The following is a 19,032-nucleotide window of genomic DNA, read 5'->3' as shown; positions in this document are numbered from 1 at the left end:
AGAACTCCACTGACCCCAAGGGACCTAGGAGTGAGACACAACTTCCATGGTTGGCCTTTTCACCACTCGACCTTCAACCCTTGAATCCAGCAGTGCCATCTGAGGATAATCCATGGTGCGATCTTGGAGACGATCCACCCATGCAAAATATTGTTCTTTAATTAATCCAATTAAGAATAAAGCATAATCAATGCAATCCGTCTAATATCATCTTCCAGTGAAACATTCCTTTATTTTCCATGGCTACTTGTCATTACTGACCCTTACCATGCTTTTACCATCAAACACGAGCACTTAGAATATTTATCCAAATCATAATGCAACAATCAATTGATTGTAAAAAGCATTTAGGGTGTTGTTCAATCAACCAAAAAAATTAATTGTATTTTTTCCTAAACAATACAAGAATAGACACGATAATAATTCCATCGCATATTCGCTCTCCCCCTTGGGATCACAGAGCTATTCTAAGTAAAATTTACTTAATACTTGTATGCACGATTATGTTATTCATAACCCCTGACCGATTGCTCTATCAACGAATAAGCCAGACACAACTAAGTGCAACTAACTTCCCTTGATACATGAACTTTGCAAACTCGATCTTTCAAATATGTGAGAAGAGGCCTATCCCTTCCCATGACCTCTTCTCGTATATCATAGTATGGTGCCTAATGTATCTCATGCGAGAGTCAAAGCAAGCATCTATTAATTTAGAAATACATTACTTACAACTAGAACTGTTGTTGGATTGGTAGTGATACCCTGGCCTGAGGCTCCGTTGCTTGTTGAGGGATTGCCATCTGCGCGTAACATTTTCTGCTTGGGGGCCATGATCTTCTTCTCTTTTAAACATGACTCACACAAGACTTTGGCAGCCACTTACTCGAGAGGAGGAAAATTGGGAAAAATTGGCTTGCGGGTTAGGGGATGAGCTCTGAGAAAAGGAAAAGAGAGAATGCGTGTGGCCACCCTCTAAGGAGGGGGAAAGGGAGGAACAGAGATTGTACTGTTGCTTTGTGGATTTTCTCAAAGCCTTTGACACGGTTCTGAGAGAGAGGCTTTTCAGACGCCTACTTGATCTGGGTATTTATGCACTATATGAGCGGGTTACTGGCAGAGTCAGATGTCCGGGAGGTATATCAGATCCCCTTGTGAGCACCATTGGTGTGAAGCACGGATGCCCACTCTCACCGACTCTATTTGGGCTATACATTGATGAGATAGCAGAGTTCATTCAACAGCGAGCCGGTGGAGGTATAGATCTCAGTGGAGCCACAGTTCATATCTTACTATATGCAGATGGCATTGTGTTGGTCTCGACTCAGCTCAGGGATTACAGCATCATTTATTAGCATTGGATGATTTTTGCATACAAAGAGGCATGACAGTGAACCTTGGTAAAACCAAGGTTCTTATATTCCATACATCAGCTCAGATACGCAGACATAGTATTTTCATGGCAACAGGAGGGAGTATTGAGGTCACTGGATCATATGTATATTTGGGAGTCACCTTTACAGCAGCTTCAGGGACTTTCTCGATGACACAGGCAGCTCGTGACCGCCTCACTAGAGGATACTCAGCATTGGCTCTTATGGAGCGACATTGTCATTAGGCACATTTCCAAGAGCCCCGCACCAAGGGGTGGCTCTTTGATACTCTAGTCACTCCAGCACTGATGTATGGAGCAGCTATATGGGGGCCAAGCCTTGCCGATTATGTATGGACATTGATGGAGAGATCTCAGGTGATCATGATATCCAGATTGATTCGCAGCAAGGCCTCAGTCCCACATGACATTGTGCGAGCAGAGCTTGCCACACCGCCCATGCTAGTCGAGGCATTATTTCAGACAGTCTGCTTCCTACACAGATTTCAGGATATGGACAGAGATGGCACATTATTATACACAGTTCTTAAGGATATCAGAGCAGGGATTCATAGAGATTCCGAGATATATGTAGATCTATATGCCACATCAATTGAGAGTTCTTATTGGACAGCTTAGGGTATCATCACATCAGCTTATGATTGAGAGTGGCAGAGCCAGTGGCATCCCGGGGGAGGAGAGGATATGCCCCCTTTGCAGATCAGAGGTGGAGAGTGAGGAGCATTTTGTTCTCAGATGCTTGGCATACTCAGAGTTGAGATCTAGATACACATTGAGCATCTCACTTCAGGGATGTATGACTGATATGGATCAGAGATCATTTGGCCGTTTTCTGGGAGAGGCATGGCACATCAGAGAGCAAAGCACACAGTGGGTCCCAGTCAGAGAGGGGCCCACCCAGATGACTATTACACAGTTCTTTCAGACAGACAGAGTGAGAGCTACTGTACCAACCTCTAGCCAAACCTCCGGGCTCACACTATAGCAGGCTGAGGACCAGCGTACTCGACACTGCACGAGGATCCGTGGGTTTCGGACCCCACAGCCACACCGACAGGAGATCCGGAGGATTCTTGATCTACATCGACAGCAGACTGAGATCCGACGACACTCGACACATTGGATCTCAGATCTCCAGTTTGCTCTTTCTCCACCGCCGATTTACAAAAATTCTGCATCCAGGAGGGATCACCTGCTATTAGCGACTTTGACGACTGCTACTACATCCCAGGATAGTATATCTCCCTGCATCTGTTACATATACATATCGCACCACTTTATCACAGCCGATATTTGTTCCCCTATCAGAGCCGACATTCGTTCCCCTTTTGTAGCCATTATCTGGAGTACCAGAGCTACATACGCACATACACATACACGACACTTATCACACTCACAGCACCGTATTTTCAATTTCCAGTTTTTTAGCTTTTCATTCATCACTTTTATTTTGGATAGCTGGACCTCATCAGTTGTATCACAGTTTGTCTCATAGGCCAGTTTTGGTCTTTAGAAGACGTTAATATAACTTTCTTTCTCTCTCTCTCTCTCTCTCTGTGTGCCTCTTGGGGTCTCCTTGTGCTTCCTTGTGCCTCCCCATACCTCATATTTATAATGAATTAGAGAAGAGGGGATGTGGCTAAGAACAAGAGTTCTTGGTGGAGGGCTCTTGGAAAAATCAGTGATCTAATGTTTAACTCATAAATCTGATGGTTCCATTGGCTCCAAAAGGGGGTAAAACTCTAAGACAATTACTTAGAAATCTTTTAGATCACTCCTTCTTTCTCTCTATTCAAAGTGTTGTCTACTGCCTATAGATTGCGATCGCGGCGTCCCCAATTTTGCCAATCTCTCTCTTTATTTTTTTCTTTTTATAAAATCTCCAAAAACTAACTAAAACATCACTTGTGTTTTCTTTTAAATGACATCAAATTCTAGAAATCTCCATATCATTTCAGGATAATATCTAATATATCTATAATATGCTAGTTTTGCCTAAAATCTAATATTTCTTTGGAGCATCTATACTATACATATTAACACTAGTGATTGATATGGCTCATAACTCTCATTCACGTTGTAGCTTCTGTGAAGGGTGGCTATGGTCCTTGTTAATCCAAGGAAAATATCAAATTTATGACTTTTGATTTTTTAAATAAAATATTTTTAATTAAATAAAAATTGTTAGTTATTAATATTAGTTAGTTTTTTTAATCTTAGTTAGTCTTTAGTTAGTAACCTTACTAACTTATTAATCAACTAATTAACTTTCAAACTAACTAACTAACTTTTAATTGCATGGATGATACCAATTGTAACGTGCCCACATATTGGCTATCTAATCACGTTTTAGCGCCCCATCGAGAAACAAATCTAAGTGTCACCGCCGCCTGACACTCCCATGGAATTTTTTGGGGTTTGTCGCCTAGGGTTTTCTAAGTCCGCCTCGCAATGAAACGTTCGTGGTCGAACCCACTAGGATCATTCCTAGTTATCAAGGCCTCTTGACAGCATTCTAGCATCGGGTTTTGAACATCCTACTTTATAGAGATACCCAATCCGAAGCAGACCCATACCGCACTTGGTTCAAGGAGAATGGGAAACGAGAGGGATATGTTGCTCAACCTCTCTACTTGTAGGGCATAGTCCCATTCCAAACCCCTAAAATGGCATGAATCAGGTTCTAACTTAATAATACCTATAGGTCAAACGACAGTAAGACCTTGTGAGAAGCCTCATAGTTCTCTGGGACCACCCTGCCATAGGACAAACCATCAGGGTTTTCCACCCGTTTCTTCCCTCGATAGCTTTAGTTTTCTAATTAGGTCCTATCACATTTATGTATGACATTCACAGTCAGCTTCCTTAATTAGGCCTTTTAGGGAACATGATTGCTTTGTGAAATTTATAGCACTGACACGAAAACAAAACAAGCAGTCCTTTTGACAAACAAGTTCCTTAACTTATGTTCAAGTTAATCTTTGTCTCCTGCCCATATAGGAGAATTATGTATCCCTTCTATCCAACAAAAGTACCCGGTTCAAATCACATGGCACCAAAATTTCCATCCTTTATCTAGAATAGGATCTTCCAACGCCCTAGACATTGGACTCACGGTAGTCTACAATTCTGTTCTGATCTAGGTAAGGGGTGTCCAGAACTCCACTGACCCTAAGTGACCTAGGAGTGAGACACAACTTCCATGGTTTGTCTTTTCACCACTCGACCTTCGACCCGTGAATCTAGCAGTGCCATCTCGGGGTAATCCGCGGTGCAATCTTGGAGATGATCCACCCATGCAAAATATCCTTCTTTAATTAATCCAATTAAGAATCAATCATAATCAATGCAATCCATCTAATATCATCTTCCAGTGAAATATTCCTTTATTTCCCATGGCTACTTGTCATTACTAACCCTTACCATGCTTTTACCATCAAACACGAGCACTTGGAATATTTATCCAAATCATAATGCAACAATCAATTGATTGTAAAAAGCCTTTAGGGTGTTGTTCAATCAACCAATAAAACTAATTGTATTTTTTTCCAAAAAATACAAGAATAGACGCGATAATAATTCCATCGGATATTCACTCTCCCCCTTGGGATGATCAAAGAGCAATTCTAAGTAAAACTTACTTAATACTTATATGCACAATTCTTAATGTTATTCTTTTTACGATTATGCTACTCATAACCCCTGACCGATTGCTCTATCAACAAATAAGCCATACGCAACTAAGTGCAATTAACTTCCCTTGATACATGCACTTTGCAAACTCGATCTTTCGAATATATGAGAAGAGGTCTATCCCTTCCCATGACCTCTTCTCGTATATCATAGTATGGAGCCTAATGTATCTCATGCGAGAGTCAAAGAAAGCATCTATTAATTTAGAAATACATTACTTACAACCAAAACCACTGTTGGATTGGTAGTGATACCCTCACCCGAGGCTCCGTTCCTTGTTGAGGGATTGCCATCTGTGTGTAACATTTTCTGCTTGGGGGCCATGATCTTCTTCTCTTTTAAACACGACTCACACAAGACTTTGGCAGCCACTTGCTTGAGAGGAGGGAGGTTGGGAAAAGTTGGCTTGCGGACTAGGGGATGAGCTCTGGGAAAAGGAAAAGAGAGAATGCATGTGGCCACCCTATCAGGAGGGGGAAAGGGAGGAAGAACCTTCTCTCTCTCTCTCTCTCTCTCTCTCTCTCTCTCTCTCTCTCTCTCTCTCTCAGCCTCTCGAGGTATCCTTGTGCTTCCTTGTCTGCTTGGGGGCCATGATCTTCTTCTCTTTTAAACACGACTGACACAAAACTTTGGCAGCCACTTGCTCGAGAGGAGGGCAATTGGGAAAAGTTGGCTTGCGGACTAGGGGATGAGCTCCGGGAAAAGGAAAAGAGAGAATGCATGTGGCCACCCTCTCAGGAGGGGGAAAGGGAAGAAGAACTCTCTCTCTCTCTCTCTCTCTCTCTCTCTCTCTCTCTCTCCTTCCCTCCCTCCCTCCCTCCCTCCCTCCCTCACTCTCTCTCTCTCTCTCTCTCTCTCTCTCTCTCTCAACCTCTCTCATAGCCTCTCGGGGTCTCCTTGTGCTTCCTTCTGCCTCCCCATGCCTCATATTTATAATGAATTAGAGAATAGGGAATGTGGCTGAGAACAAGAGTTCTTGATGGAGGGGCTCTTGGAAAAATCAGTGATCCAATGCTTAACTCATAAATTTGATGATTCCATTAGCTCCAAAAGGGGAGTAAAACTCCAACACACTTGATTAGAAATCTTTCAGATCACTTCTTCTTTCTCTCCCTGTTTGAAGTGTTGTCTACTGCTTGTAGACTTCGATCGCGACACGTGCGATTTTGCCAATCTCTCTCTTTAATTTTTTCTTTTTATAAAATCTCCAAAACTAACTAAAACATCACTTGTCTTTTCTTTTAAATAACATCCAGTTCTAGAAATCTCCATATGTTTTCAGGATAATATCTAAAATATGCTAGTTTTTCCCAAAATCTAATTTTTTTGGAGCATCCATACTATACATATTAGCACTAGTTATTGATATGGCTCATAACTCTCGTTCACATTGTAGCTTCTGTGAAGGATGGCTATGGTCCTTGTTAATCCAAGGAAAATATCAGATTTATAACTCTTTATTTTTTAAGTAAAATATTTTTAATTAAATAAAAATTGTTAATTATTAATGTTAGTTAGTTAGTTTTTACCTTAGTTAGTCTTTAGTTAGTAACCATACTAACTTATTAATTGACTAACTAGCTTTTAAACTAACCAACTAACTTTTAATTGCATGGAAATATTACATGGAGTTGAAGAAATAATTACATGAATTGAAAGAGAAAGGTTTCATCCAACACAACAAATCCCCGTTCAGTGCCCTAGTGTTGTTTGTCAAGAAGAAGGATGGGGGACTCCAACTATGTGTAGAGAGTATAGGGTGTTGAGAATCAGCAATCACACTCACTCAAACAACCTCTTTGTATGGAGCTTCAGGGTCAAGGATATGCAGGCTAACCTATCCCATATGCACAATGGTGCCTACTGCAGTTTCCTACTTTCCTATAAAGCATTGTACTTGCTTCCTTTTCTTAATGCAATGATAGTACTCTTTTCTTTTCAGTGAAGTGTCAATGTCATTGTCCACATACACAAGATTGTGTTTATGAGTCCAAGTCTCAATCTTGGAACCTAATTCACTTGTGTAACAAACAGTGTCTTTTCCATCATGAGTCCACACTTCTCCTTCCATCCTCCATAGCTTCCGCCTTTGCCATGCTCTAGATCCAGCATTTCTCACATGGTATTAGAGCTAGATTGAGGTTGAGAGGAATCAAGAGAGGCTGGAGAAGCAATGATGACTTCATCTCCCAACTCTACTCTCACTGAAGCTTCCATGGCAGCCATAGCCAGCATCACCTGTCAGATTAAGCTGCTTATATCTCACTCCACAGGTCAAATCTCTTGGAGTTTCCTTCTGGAAAAGTATTCCCCAACTCAAAAGCTTCCCTGTATCACATCAATCTAGGACATTTGACCATCTGGAGCTCAGCATTGTGAAAATTCTCAATCTTTGCTCTGTGTCTGCCATAGCCACATAGGACCTACCTCACTTGGAGCTTCAATAACATCTCAACCAGGCCACTTCAGCTCTTGATTTCTTCTAGGAAGTTGTTCCTCTACTCAAGCCGCTTCATCCTGGCATGAAAATCGACTACATTGCTGCGCCCTGACCCCGACATTGCACAAATTTGTCATTGCTGTCCTGAACTGCGCCGAATCTGTTCGAGCTGCCTGCACGCGCCATACTGTCCATGATCTTGACAATTATCATGGGGTTTTGATAGCCCATGAAGTCAGCTTCCTAGGCATGTAAAAATTTCTGAAAATGATCAAGTATAGCTCCTGCAATGTTGAAAAAACCAGGCCCATGTCTCAGAAACCCTAATTCCACCATAGCCAAAATTTCTCAAGCTTTTTTTCCTCAGTTTTTCTTTCTCCTGACACTCAACCCAAGCCTCTGTCACTCTAATCCATTGACCCAGCATCAAATCAAGGAGGGGAAGGACCTGAGAAGATTGAAGAACGACCGAACGATCCCGAACAAGAAGAATCAAGAATCAAGCTCAACATCAACACTGACATAGTGTGTTTTCACACTGTCACTAACTGTGTCACTTGACACACTGCATTCTGCTCTTCTACTGATAAAATCTCAAAAATCTGGTGTTGATTTGCTGCTGATCTTGCAACCTCAACATGGGAAAAGACTCTCCGAATGCTCGATTCAAAGGAGTTGGGTTTCACACCTGCCAAACCCGCATCAAGCTCATCTTGATGAAAAAGGGTCTCTGGGCCATCACAAATGGCAAAGAGAAGAAACCTTGGGACGCGGACCTTGTAGCTACTTGGCAAAAGAATGATGAAAGAGCCCAGGCCATTATCAAACTGGAGCTAGACGACAGTTATATCCACCATGTGGATAACTGTGAGACCTCACAGGATACATGGAAAAGACTTGACACCCTGTTCGGTGCACAATCTAAATCATCAAAGTATGGTCTCCTGATTGAGTTCTTCAGGCTCGAAATGAAGTCCAGCACATCACTTGCCACACATCTCAATTACATGGAAGGACTCCTAACCCAACTTGCAGGAATCAACATTAAAATGGATGAAGATGTTTGCATCGGTGTTCTACTTAAGAGTTTGCCTCCTGAATATAATAATGTATCAACAACTTTAATCAACATGCCAAATCCTGAACTTGTTGATATCCAGGCATCATTGTTAGAAGAAGAAAAGAAACTTAAAAGCAAAGAAGAGCCCAGCACTTCAAAGGATGAACAAATGTTATATGTAAACAATAGATACAAAAGTAAAAAGGAACCGCTCTTCTGTGACTTCTGCAAAAGGACCGGACATACTGAAAAAGTTCTGTCATGCTAGGAAGAGGTCCCAAAAGGCCTATCTTGCAACTATAAAAGAAGAAGAAGACCATGGACCAAAAGATGAAGATGAAGATGAAGATGAAGATGAAGACCACCAGGATCGGAAGGAGAAGACTCATCAGTCCTTCTACTCTCATAACTCTGATAGACTGTTTTAAAAGCCTTGTACTTCCTTGCCCTAATGCTTCCTGCCATAAGCTTTGTAAACTCCTTATGTAACTTGGCATTACAGTCCCTGTACACTTTGTGAGGCCCCTGTTACAGCTCTGGATGTCCACCATGTTTATGGTACCCACACTTAGCCCTTTTTGCGACAGCCTCTGGTGTTTTGCCATGTTTGTGGTATGCCCACACTTTGCAGGTGGTTTTCATTACAACCTCTACACACTTTGTGCCTTTCTAGTTGTGATTGAGAAGGGGTGTTGAGAATCAGCAATCACACTCACTCAAACAGCCTCTTTGTATGGAGCTTCAGGGTCAAGGTTATGCAGGCTAACCTATCCCATATGCACAATGGTGCCTACTGCAGTTTTCTACTTTCCTATAAAGCATTGTACTTGCTTCCTTTTCTTAATGCAATGATAGTACTCTTTTCTTTTCAATGAAGTGTCAATGTCATTGTCCACATACACAAGATTGTGTTTATGAGTCCAAGTCTCAATCTTGGAACCTAATTCACTTGTGTAACAAACAGTGTCTTTTCCATCATGAGTCCACACTTCTCCTTCCATCCTCCATAGCTTCCGCCTTTGCCATGCTCTAGATCCCACATTTCTCACATAGGGCCCTTAAACCACATATTCAGGAATTTGAAATTCCTAATTTGATTCATATTTGGACACATGATCAAATCGTATCCCCTTACTTGAGGGTGAAATTTTCCCTAGATACTATATAAGCAATCCCCCCAAATCCCACTCTCAAACATGGAAATAAGATTTAGCCACTTGGTCAACTTGGGAGATTCTTGAATTCTCTAATATGGTATTCTTAATAAGATCACCATCAAGAACAAGTATCCATGCCCTTAGTTGAAGACCTCTTAGATAGACTACATGGAGCACACATGAGAAGGAGATGCTAGCAGTGATTCACTACCTTAGGAAATGGAAGCATTATGTTCAAAACAGACACACAGTGGTCTTCACAGAGGACATATCCCTCAAATACTTCCAATCCCAACCAAATTTGTTTGCCAAACAAGCCGGATGGCTCAAGTTTCTAACCAAGCTTGGTTGGAAAGAGCTCGCAAGGTGCTCCACTAGTTATATTTATGTATCTCAAATGCTATGGTAATGCCGATCATGAACTGTAAGTCACTAGCAGATGCATGGAACATATTGATCAGGTATTATGGCACAACTACCAATGCCTAGAAGATACAGTTAAAGCAAAAATTCAACAACATGGAGAGAAAAGGCAGATCTATACATGATGATATCACAGAGATTAAGACTATTGTAGATCATCATAGGTTGAGGGTGAAGACATGGTTGCAGTGACATTAAATGGCTTGGGATCTGAATGTAAGTCATTTGATACTTCCATCTCTATGTGGGATGTAATGTCGGATTTCAATGAGCTTGTTGCATTGCTAATTCATGAAGAGGCTAAATTGGGATTGGCTACAAGCTCTAGCAATTCCAAGAGCAAGGATGTTTTCTTCTATTTGAATCAACATGGCTGTGGCAGCCATGGTAGAGGTTATGGTTCTAGCAGAGGAATCCAACAAAATGTATCTTATGGTCATAATAACCAGCAGGACTGCCATTATTGTGGAAAGTACGGTCATATTGCCAAGGACTATTGGAAGAAGCAGGGCAATCAAAAGGGAAAAGCAACATGGACATTATGTATCGTCCAATTAGACAAATGATGCTTATAGGGATAGATTGTTTGCCATGACATATGTGAAAGACAAGGTTGCTAAAAATTCTACTGAGGATGTTGTTTGGTATATTGATTTAGGGGCATCAAATCATATAACCCCTTATGGTGACTAGTTTATTGACATGGTGCTCGAGAGGAATGGCTATGTATGCATAGGGGATGACATGCAACATAGTATTGAATGTAAAGGCAAAGTGCCTTTAGTAATCCATGATGGCAAGAAGAAGAACTTACATTATGTATTGCATGTCCCATCAATTACTAAAAATCTGTTGTTTGTGGGCCAGATGGTTGAGAAAAATTTACAAGTTAGGTTTAATAAGAATGGTTGCTTCATTGGGGAGTTTCGTGGTCATAGGAATGGCAGGATGTTTACTCTTGATGCCATTTTGCCAGAGTTGAAATCATCCATGTTTGCCCATGGCTCTCACACAATTAGAGACATAGAAATATGGCATAAGAGATTGGGACATGTTAATCTTTAGTGGCTACAAATGATGCAAAAAAAAAGCTTGCTACAGGTCTACCCAAGTTTGCTTACACGGATATTGGTCATGTCTATGATGCTTGTCAATTTGGTAAACAGTCAAGGTTGCCGTTTGTCAAGCATGTAAGAAATAGTAAGCAACCATTGCAGTTAGTTCACTTCGATGTGTGGGGGCCGACCCATAATGCATCTATGGGAGGCTCTAGGTATTATGTAACATTCACTGATGAATTCAATCGCTATACTTGGGTTTATACACTGAAAACAAAGGATAAAGTGTTTGTTGTTTTTCAACAATTTAAGAAGTAGGTTGAAAAGGAATTTGATTGCTATATCTCTTGTTTGAGATCTGACAGTGGTGGGGAGTATGTGTCAAATGAGTTTGGCTAAAAATGGCATACGTAGGCAGCTTACATGCAGCTGCACTTCACACCAAAATGGGGTAGCTAAATAGAAGAACAGGGTGTTAATGGAAGCTATGCGTGTAATGATGAATGAGAAGAAGAGGCCACTCTATTATTGGGTTGAGGCTGTTATGACAACCATGTATATCTTGAACAAGTCCCCCCACTACAGATATTCATGATATGACACCATTTGAGAAGTTGTATGGCTACAAACTTGATATTAGTCACATGAAAGTATTTGGATGTCTTGCTTATGTGCATATCCCTGATGAGAAGCAGAAGAAGCTGGATCCAAAAGCACACAAGTGTGTCTTTATTGGTTATTCACAAGAGAAGAAGGCATATAAATGCTATGATCCCTCTACTCGGGAGACACTAATTAGCAGAGGCAGAACAAAGATGAGAGATGGTACATTGACTCTGGGGCTTCTAACCATATGACACCCCATGGAGAGTGGTTTGATGAGTTGGTTGCAGGTTCACATGGTTATGTTTGTATTGGAGATGACACCCATCATGACATTTAGCACATAGGAGTTGTTCCATTGATGATGCCTAATGGCAAGAAAAAGAGCCTACATGATGTATTGCATGTACCGTCAATAACTAAGAATCTCTTGTCAGTGGGACAGATGGTAGAACAAAATTTGCAGGTTAGATTCAATAGAGATGGTTGCTTTATTAAAGAATAAAGTAATGGCTACAAATTAATTGCTCGAGTCAGAAGGGATGGCAAGATGTTTACATTAGATGCGACCATTCCAGAACTTAAGGCAACCATTTCTATAGTTGATTCGCAGCAAAGTACTGCATTGATAGGCCCTAGTGGTACGATGGTATTTCCATGGATAGGGAGATTGTGGAGCTCTATCTATCATCCATTGACACTAGTATGTCAGTGAGGGGGAGATATGATGTGGTGTATAGCAAAGGAAAAGAAAAAGTCCTTGATGATACATCTGGTGTGATGACACCTAGCATGATGACTTCAGGCTATGACTCAAATGATAGTCTAGACAATGAGCTTGGTATTCCGACTGTGTATACGCTTGACACTAGGCAGAATAGGTACATTCTACCTCATGAGAGAGGGGAATTGAGTAGTGCACCACAGCATATAATGTGGTGGATAGCAAAGGAAAATAAGAATTCCTTGATGATACATTTGTTGTGATGACATCTGGCATGATGACTTCAAACTACGACTCAACTGACAGTCTAGATAGTGAGCTTGGTATTCCGATTTTCTATACGCTTGGCACTAGGCAGATTAGGTACATTCTATTGCATGAGAGAGGGAAATTGAGTAGTGCACCATAGCTTAGATGCTCGTAGAGAGTCAGGTACCTTGTGAATAGGCTAACTTACCATGGTTATTCTGCGAAGCATTATGCTTACATGACAAAAGTGATGGAGGTCAAAGAACCTGCTACATATGCTAAAGCAATGATGGATATGAAGAAAGTTTGCTAGACCAAACCTCTTTAGAGATGCCACTTTCAAGTGCACAATGTGGAGATCAATTGCAAATATGCATCGCGATTAAGTGCCTCTACCCAAAACAATTGCACAAGATTAGCTATGGATAGCATGAACTGAATCTTCTCACATAAAGTTCACCATTAGATGACAAATTATAAGGAGATGTAAGCTCCTATTTAATACCATTTTCATCACAAAACTTATTGAATTCTTAAGATACATGCTCTCCCCATTGTCTATTCTTATGCACTTTAATTTTAAACCCTTTTTGAGTGCATAAAACCTTTTAAAGGCATCCAATGCCTCGCTTTTTTGCTTAAGCAAGTAAACCCATAGCTTTCTAGAATCACCATAAATGAAATACACAAAAAAATGGAAACCACTATGAGTTTTTATTGCCATGGTACATACATCAGAATGAACTAAATCCAAAATACATGCCTTCCTAGAGGCTCCATGAGAGTACAAACTCTTTACATGTTTTCCCAAAACACTGTCATCACAAAATTTGAGCTTTGAGTTTTTCACATCAACTCTTCCAAGTGAAGAAAGTGCCTGTAAACCTTTTTGTCTCATGTGTCCAAGATTCTTGTGCCATAATTCCATGTGTGACTACAATTCTACAAACTACAACAAACTTTCTAGGAAGTGCCTTGCAACGAGGACAATATAGAGTTCCCTTTTTATTGCCTCTAGTGACTAGCATGGATCCTTTCTGTATCTTCTACATTCCACCACCAAAGGTAGTGAAATAACCCCTGCTGTCTAACTGTGTCAAGAATCGCGTGGTGGGGGGACTTGCTCAATGATGCTGCACCGAACACACACAGAATGCACAAGGAGAAGCTCACTCAAGAAGAGACAAGAAGAGAGATGGAGGCCAAAATGTTTTCTTGCTGGTTTCTTCTTCTTCCACACTCTTTTCAATGTACACAAAGTATATATAAGATACAACATAAAGGAAAGTGGCCTACTAAGTCAAACAATGCATAACCGACTACACTAGTCAATTGACGCTATAACTATGCCAGTTGTAAATAGGTGTAACAACCTGAATATAATAAGTAATGAGTCAGTGGCCATGTGAGAGTCATAATAACCACCGACGTGCTAAGTGTAGACGTGTGGACCCATCTAACCAGGTGGTCCATCATTAATGTCTGCATGTGTTGAGATTGTCATCTCAACACTCCCCCTCAAGCTCAATTGTATCTCTGCAACTCCAAGTAAGCTTCAAAACTTTTGAAGCTTCTCTGTACCCAATGCCTTCATGAAGATGTCTGATATCTGATCCTGTGTGCTGACATACACCAAGTCAATCTCACCTGCTAGTACCTTCTCTCTCACAAAGTGGTAGTGTACCTCAATATGTTTTGTCCTGGCATGGAACACAGGGTTCCTAGCCAACTGTATACTGCTCATGTTGTCATAATAAATGACAATTGGACCTTCCACTTGCACATCTAAATCAGCTAATAACTTTTGCAGCCATACTACCTCACATGCTGCAACATCAGCACCTCTATACTCAGCCTTTGTACTCGACAAGCAACTGCAGATTGCTTTTTGCTGCTCCAAGTAACTGCTGCACTACCAAGAGAGAACATGTATCCGCTGGTAGATCTTCTATCAGAGCCCAATCTGCATCTGTGTATCCAAACACCTGTACATCTGTACCTGCCTCATAGAAAAGTCCATAATGTAATGTGGACTTTGCATATCTCAATATGCGTCTGACTGCATCCAAATGTGGCTTTCTAGGTACTTGCATAAACTGACTCACAAGACCAACAGCGTAGCTCAAGTCTGGCCTTGTAATGGTCATGTAGATCAAACTTCCCACTATCATCCTAAACATAGTAGGGTCTTCTATCTCATCCCCCACATCAGCACTCAACTTTACATTCTGCTCCAACGGGACTGAAAGTCGTTTGCATGCTGTCATACCATACTTGGATAACATATCCAAGCCATACTATCTTTGGGATAGCCATATACCATCATCACATCTGATCACCTCAATGCCAAGGAAGTACCTTAGCTCACCTAAATCCTTCATCTCAAACTTTTTATTCAAAAAGTCATTGACTTCAGCAATCCCACTATCACTATCACCTATAATAATCAAGTCATCCACATAGATGACTATGATGACCAAACCTGCATCTCCCTTTCTCACATAAAGTGAGTGATCAGCATCAGAAACATAAAAGCCAATATTAACAAGATACTCTCTGATCTTGTCAGACCATGCTCTAGGTGCTTGCTTGAGCCCACAGAGCACCTTCTTCAACTTGCACACATATGTGGGATGCTCTAAATCTTCATAACCTGTTGGCTGATCCATATCCACTTCTTCTTGCAAATCACCATGCAAGAAGGCATTCTTTATTGAGATATCGAGCTCCACTTGTGATATGCCAGGGTGACCGTTGTGCATTTATGTCACCGACTTGTTAGTTGTAGATGCGGTTGGTACACCGCCCATGAATAATAGCTAGATGACAGCTATCCTTATCTACTCTAGTTCGTGGTTCAGTTAGTATGCCACCTTAGTTAGTTGAGTTTGGTTTGAGACCCATATATAGGGTTCTTCTATTTCTTTGTAAGAGAGTTCTTTTGGCTTACACAACTAAGAAGAGGAAAACTGTTTTCAGCCTCCACCTTTGTGTGTATGTCCCCATTGTGCAAGTGAGAGAGCTACAAGTGAGACTCCTTCCTTCTCTCCCATAATCTTGATATGGTAACAGAGCCTTGTTCGTGGTAAGGAGCTCAAGAAAGAAAACCAAGTTCGCGGTGTTCTGGTAAGAGAACCAGTGTTGCTTTCATTTTTCTGTTTTGGGAGCAAGTCTTTGCAGAGGTAGAACAGCCGGAGAGTGCAAGAGTGCATTATCTCAGATTGAGACGTCCTTTGCGGTGTAGCAAGACAGTAGTATATGTTGGGGATAGGGCTTTGGCCCTTGGTTGCCCTGTTTTTTTGATTCGAGGCCATTTCGGTGCTTGTTTTGGAGGTGGAAGTTTTCCGTACGCACTCAGAAAAAGGCCCTGTTTTTTGCTGTGCGACCACTGTTCTATAGGTTGGTGAAAAGTTACTGTAGAAATTGCATCATATGCCTGTGCGCAGAGACATTGGGAGTTACAGAATCATCCTTCTTGCCTGTTGATGCAAAATCATCACTAGGAAGTGACTGTGTGGTCAAATACCACTTTCGTCAGTTTTGCAGATTTGCCCTTGTGAGGCTGAAGCTGTGTTTTTTGCAGTGACAGAATTTTTTGTAGTGTTCTGTAATGGCATTTGATTCTCTTTCACAGATTGTCACTGAAAAGCTTGACAAGAACAACTTCCAAGCATGGAAGTTTAGAATGATGAATTTCCTTATGGGAAAAGGATATTGGGAATTCGTTGCAGGAAATAAAGAGGAACCAGTTCTTCATGATGTTCCCAATCAACAGCAAATGCAGGCATTTAAAGGATGGCATGAGAGAGCCAGAAAAGTTATGTACTGGCTGTCTATCAGTATTTCAGACTCTATGATTGTGCATATTCAGGATGCAAGTACGCCAAAGGAGGCATGGGATACTTTGTCAAAAATGTATAGCACAAATACGCAAGCCAGGAAAATGCAGCTCAAGCAAGAGTTGCACAATGTGCAAAGAGAAAGTATGAGCATCAATGACTACCACATGAAGGTGAAGAAGATTGTAGATGCACTTGCTTCCATTGGGTCACCAGTGGAAGATGATGATTTAGTTTCCGTGACCTTGAATGGTCTAGGAAAGGATTATGCATAGTTCTGAACATCCATTTCTGTCCGTGAAAGATTTCCTGATTTTGAGGAGTTAATTGCTCTTCTAATTTCTGAGGAGCAGAGAAATGGTGGTGCATCTTATTTAGGAGGAACCTCAAAATAAACTATCTTCTACTCAAATGCTCGAAGAGGTAGAGGGGGCCGATCTGGAGGCCATGGTAGAAATCAGAATATGCAGCAAACTCAAGAAAACCAGTTCTATGGAGGAGGATGTGGTAACTCTAGAGGCAGGGGGAGCCAAAGAGGTCGTGGTGGATGGCAAAGATGCCAAAATGCAAACAACAATGTTGAATGCTACTACTGTGGTAAAATGGGTCATATGGCTTAAGACTGCTATAAAAAGCAGAATGACATCATGAATGGAAAATTGCAACAAGGGAATTATGCATCTTCTAGTAGACAGGGTGATGATAAAAATGAGCATTTGTTTATGGTGCAGCACATAAACAATTCTGTGACAAGTGCAGAAGAAAGCAACGAAGTGTGGTATGTTGACTCAGGTGCGTCAAACCACATGACAGGTCATGCAGAATGGATGCAGGATACAAGGAAAATGGAAAAACCAGGATTTGCGGAGACTGGTGATGATACTGCACATCCTATTGTGCAGATTGGAAAAATTCATTTGTCTATGCAGGATGGGAAAAAGAAATACCTATCGGATGTATTTCATGTCCCAAATATCACCAAGAACCTGGTTTCTGTTGGTCAAATGGTTGAGCAGGGCTTGCAGGTCAGATTTAATTCTCATGGATGCTTTGTTGAGGATATGAAAAATAAAGGTCACTTGATAGCAAAAGGAAAGAAGAAGGGCAGAATGTTTACGTTGGATGCAGACATGTCTGAATTGAGTGCAGCAATGTTTGCACATGGGACCGGTGTAGTTGTAGATATTGATATTTGGCATAAACGCATTGGCCATGTTAATATACAGCGACTTAAATCAATGCAAGACCAAAATATTGTTGCAAGATTGCCTAAATTCAAGGTTGTAGAAATGCATAAGGTATGTGAAGCATGTCAATTTGGAAAACAGGCAAGGAAACCATTTCCTAGACATGTTCAAGAGAGTAAGAAGCCATTGGAATTAATCCACTCTGATGTGTGGACTATTAAAGCTGCATCTATTGGAGGCTGCCATTATTTTGTTACTTTTATTTATGACTATAGTAGAAAAATTTGGGTGTATTTTATGAAAAAGAAAAGTGAAGTTTTTGGGCATTTCAAAACTCTTAAAGCTATGGTTGAAAAAGAAACAGGCCTGCAAATAAAATGCCTAAGGTCAGACGGAGAGGGAGAGTACCTCTCAAATGAGTTTGCAAGGTTCTTGCAGGAGCATGGCATAAAGCAGCAATATTCATATAGTCATACCCCACAGCAAAATGGAATTGCAGAAAGAAAAAACATGCATATTGGAGAGGTATCTCGTACCATGCTCAATGAAAAAGACATGCCAGATTTTTACTGGGCTGAGGCAGTTGCTACAGCAGTCTACATAATGAACAGGACTCCCATTGCAGCAATACATGGCATGACTCCAGAGGAGAGATATACTGGTAGGAAACCAGATATTTCTCATTTGAAAATTTTTGGTTGCATTGCCTATATTCATGTGCCAGATGAGTTGAGATCCAAGTTGGATCCAAAAGCTGAGAAGTGCATCTTTATTGGTTACTCTCTCCAACAGCACAAAGGGTATAGATGCTATAACCCTTCTACTCGTAAGTTTACAGAGAGCAGAGATGTTTTTGATGAGATAAGTAGCTGGTATAAACCAGTAAATGTGATTGATAATGTAGATGCACAAAATGGTACTGCTGCACAGAATTCACAGCAGCAGTCACAAGATATTAGTGGACCTGGAGTGTCCTCTAGCAGTTGTTCACATTCTTCGCCATGGACAGGTAGATTGAGATCAGGAGAATCTTCTCAAAGAAATGCAGATAGTGGTATGCAGGTATCACGAAAAGGAAAAGAGAAGGTAGATCAGCCCATGTTTGATGTGAATGCAGGTTACTCTTATGTGGATAGTGAATCCAGTGGCTCAGAACAGAGCATTGATGATGAGTTGGGTATTCCTTCTATTGTTACACCTGGAGTA

This window comes from Lygodium microphyllum, chromosome 8, assembly GCF_053477565.2.
Source record: "Lygodium microphyllum isolate KBCC chromosome 8, Lygodium_microphyllum_v1.1.10, whole genome shotgun sequence".
Classification (NCBI taxonomy): domain Eukaryota; kingdom Viridiplantae; phylum Streptophyta; class Polypodiopsida; order Schizaeales; family Lygodiaceae; genus Lygodium; species Lygodium microphyllum.
Note: the sequence above shows the minus strand (reverse complement) of the source record.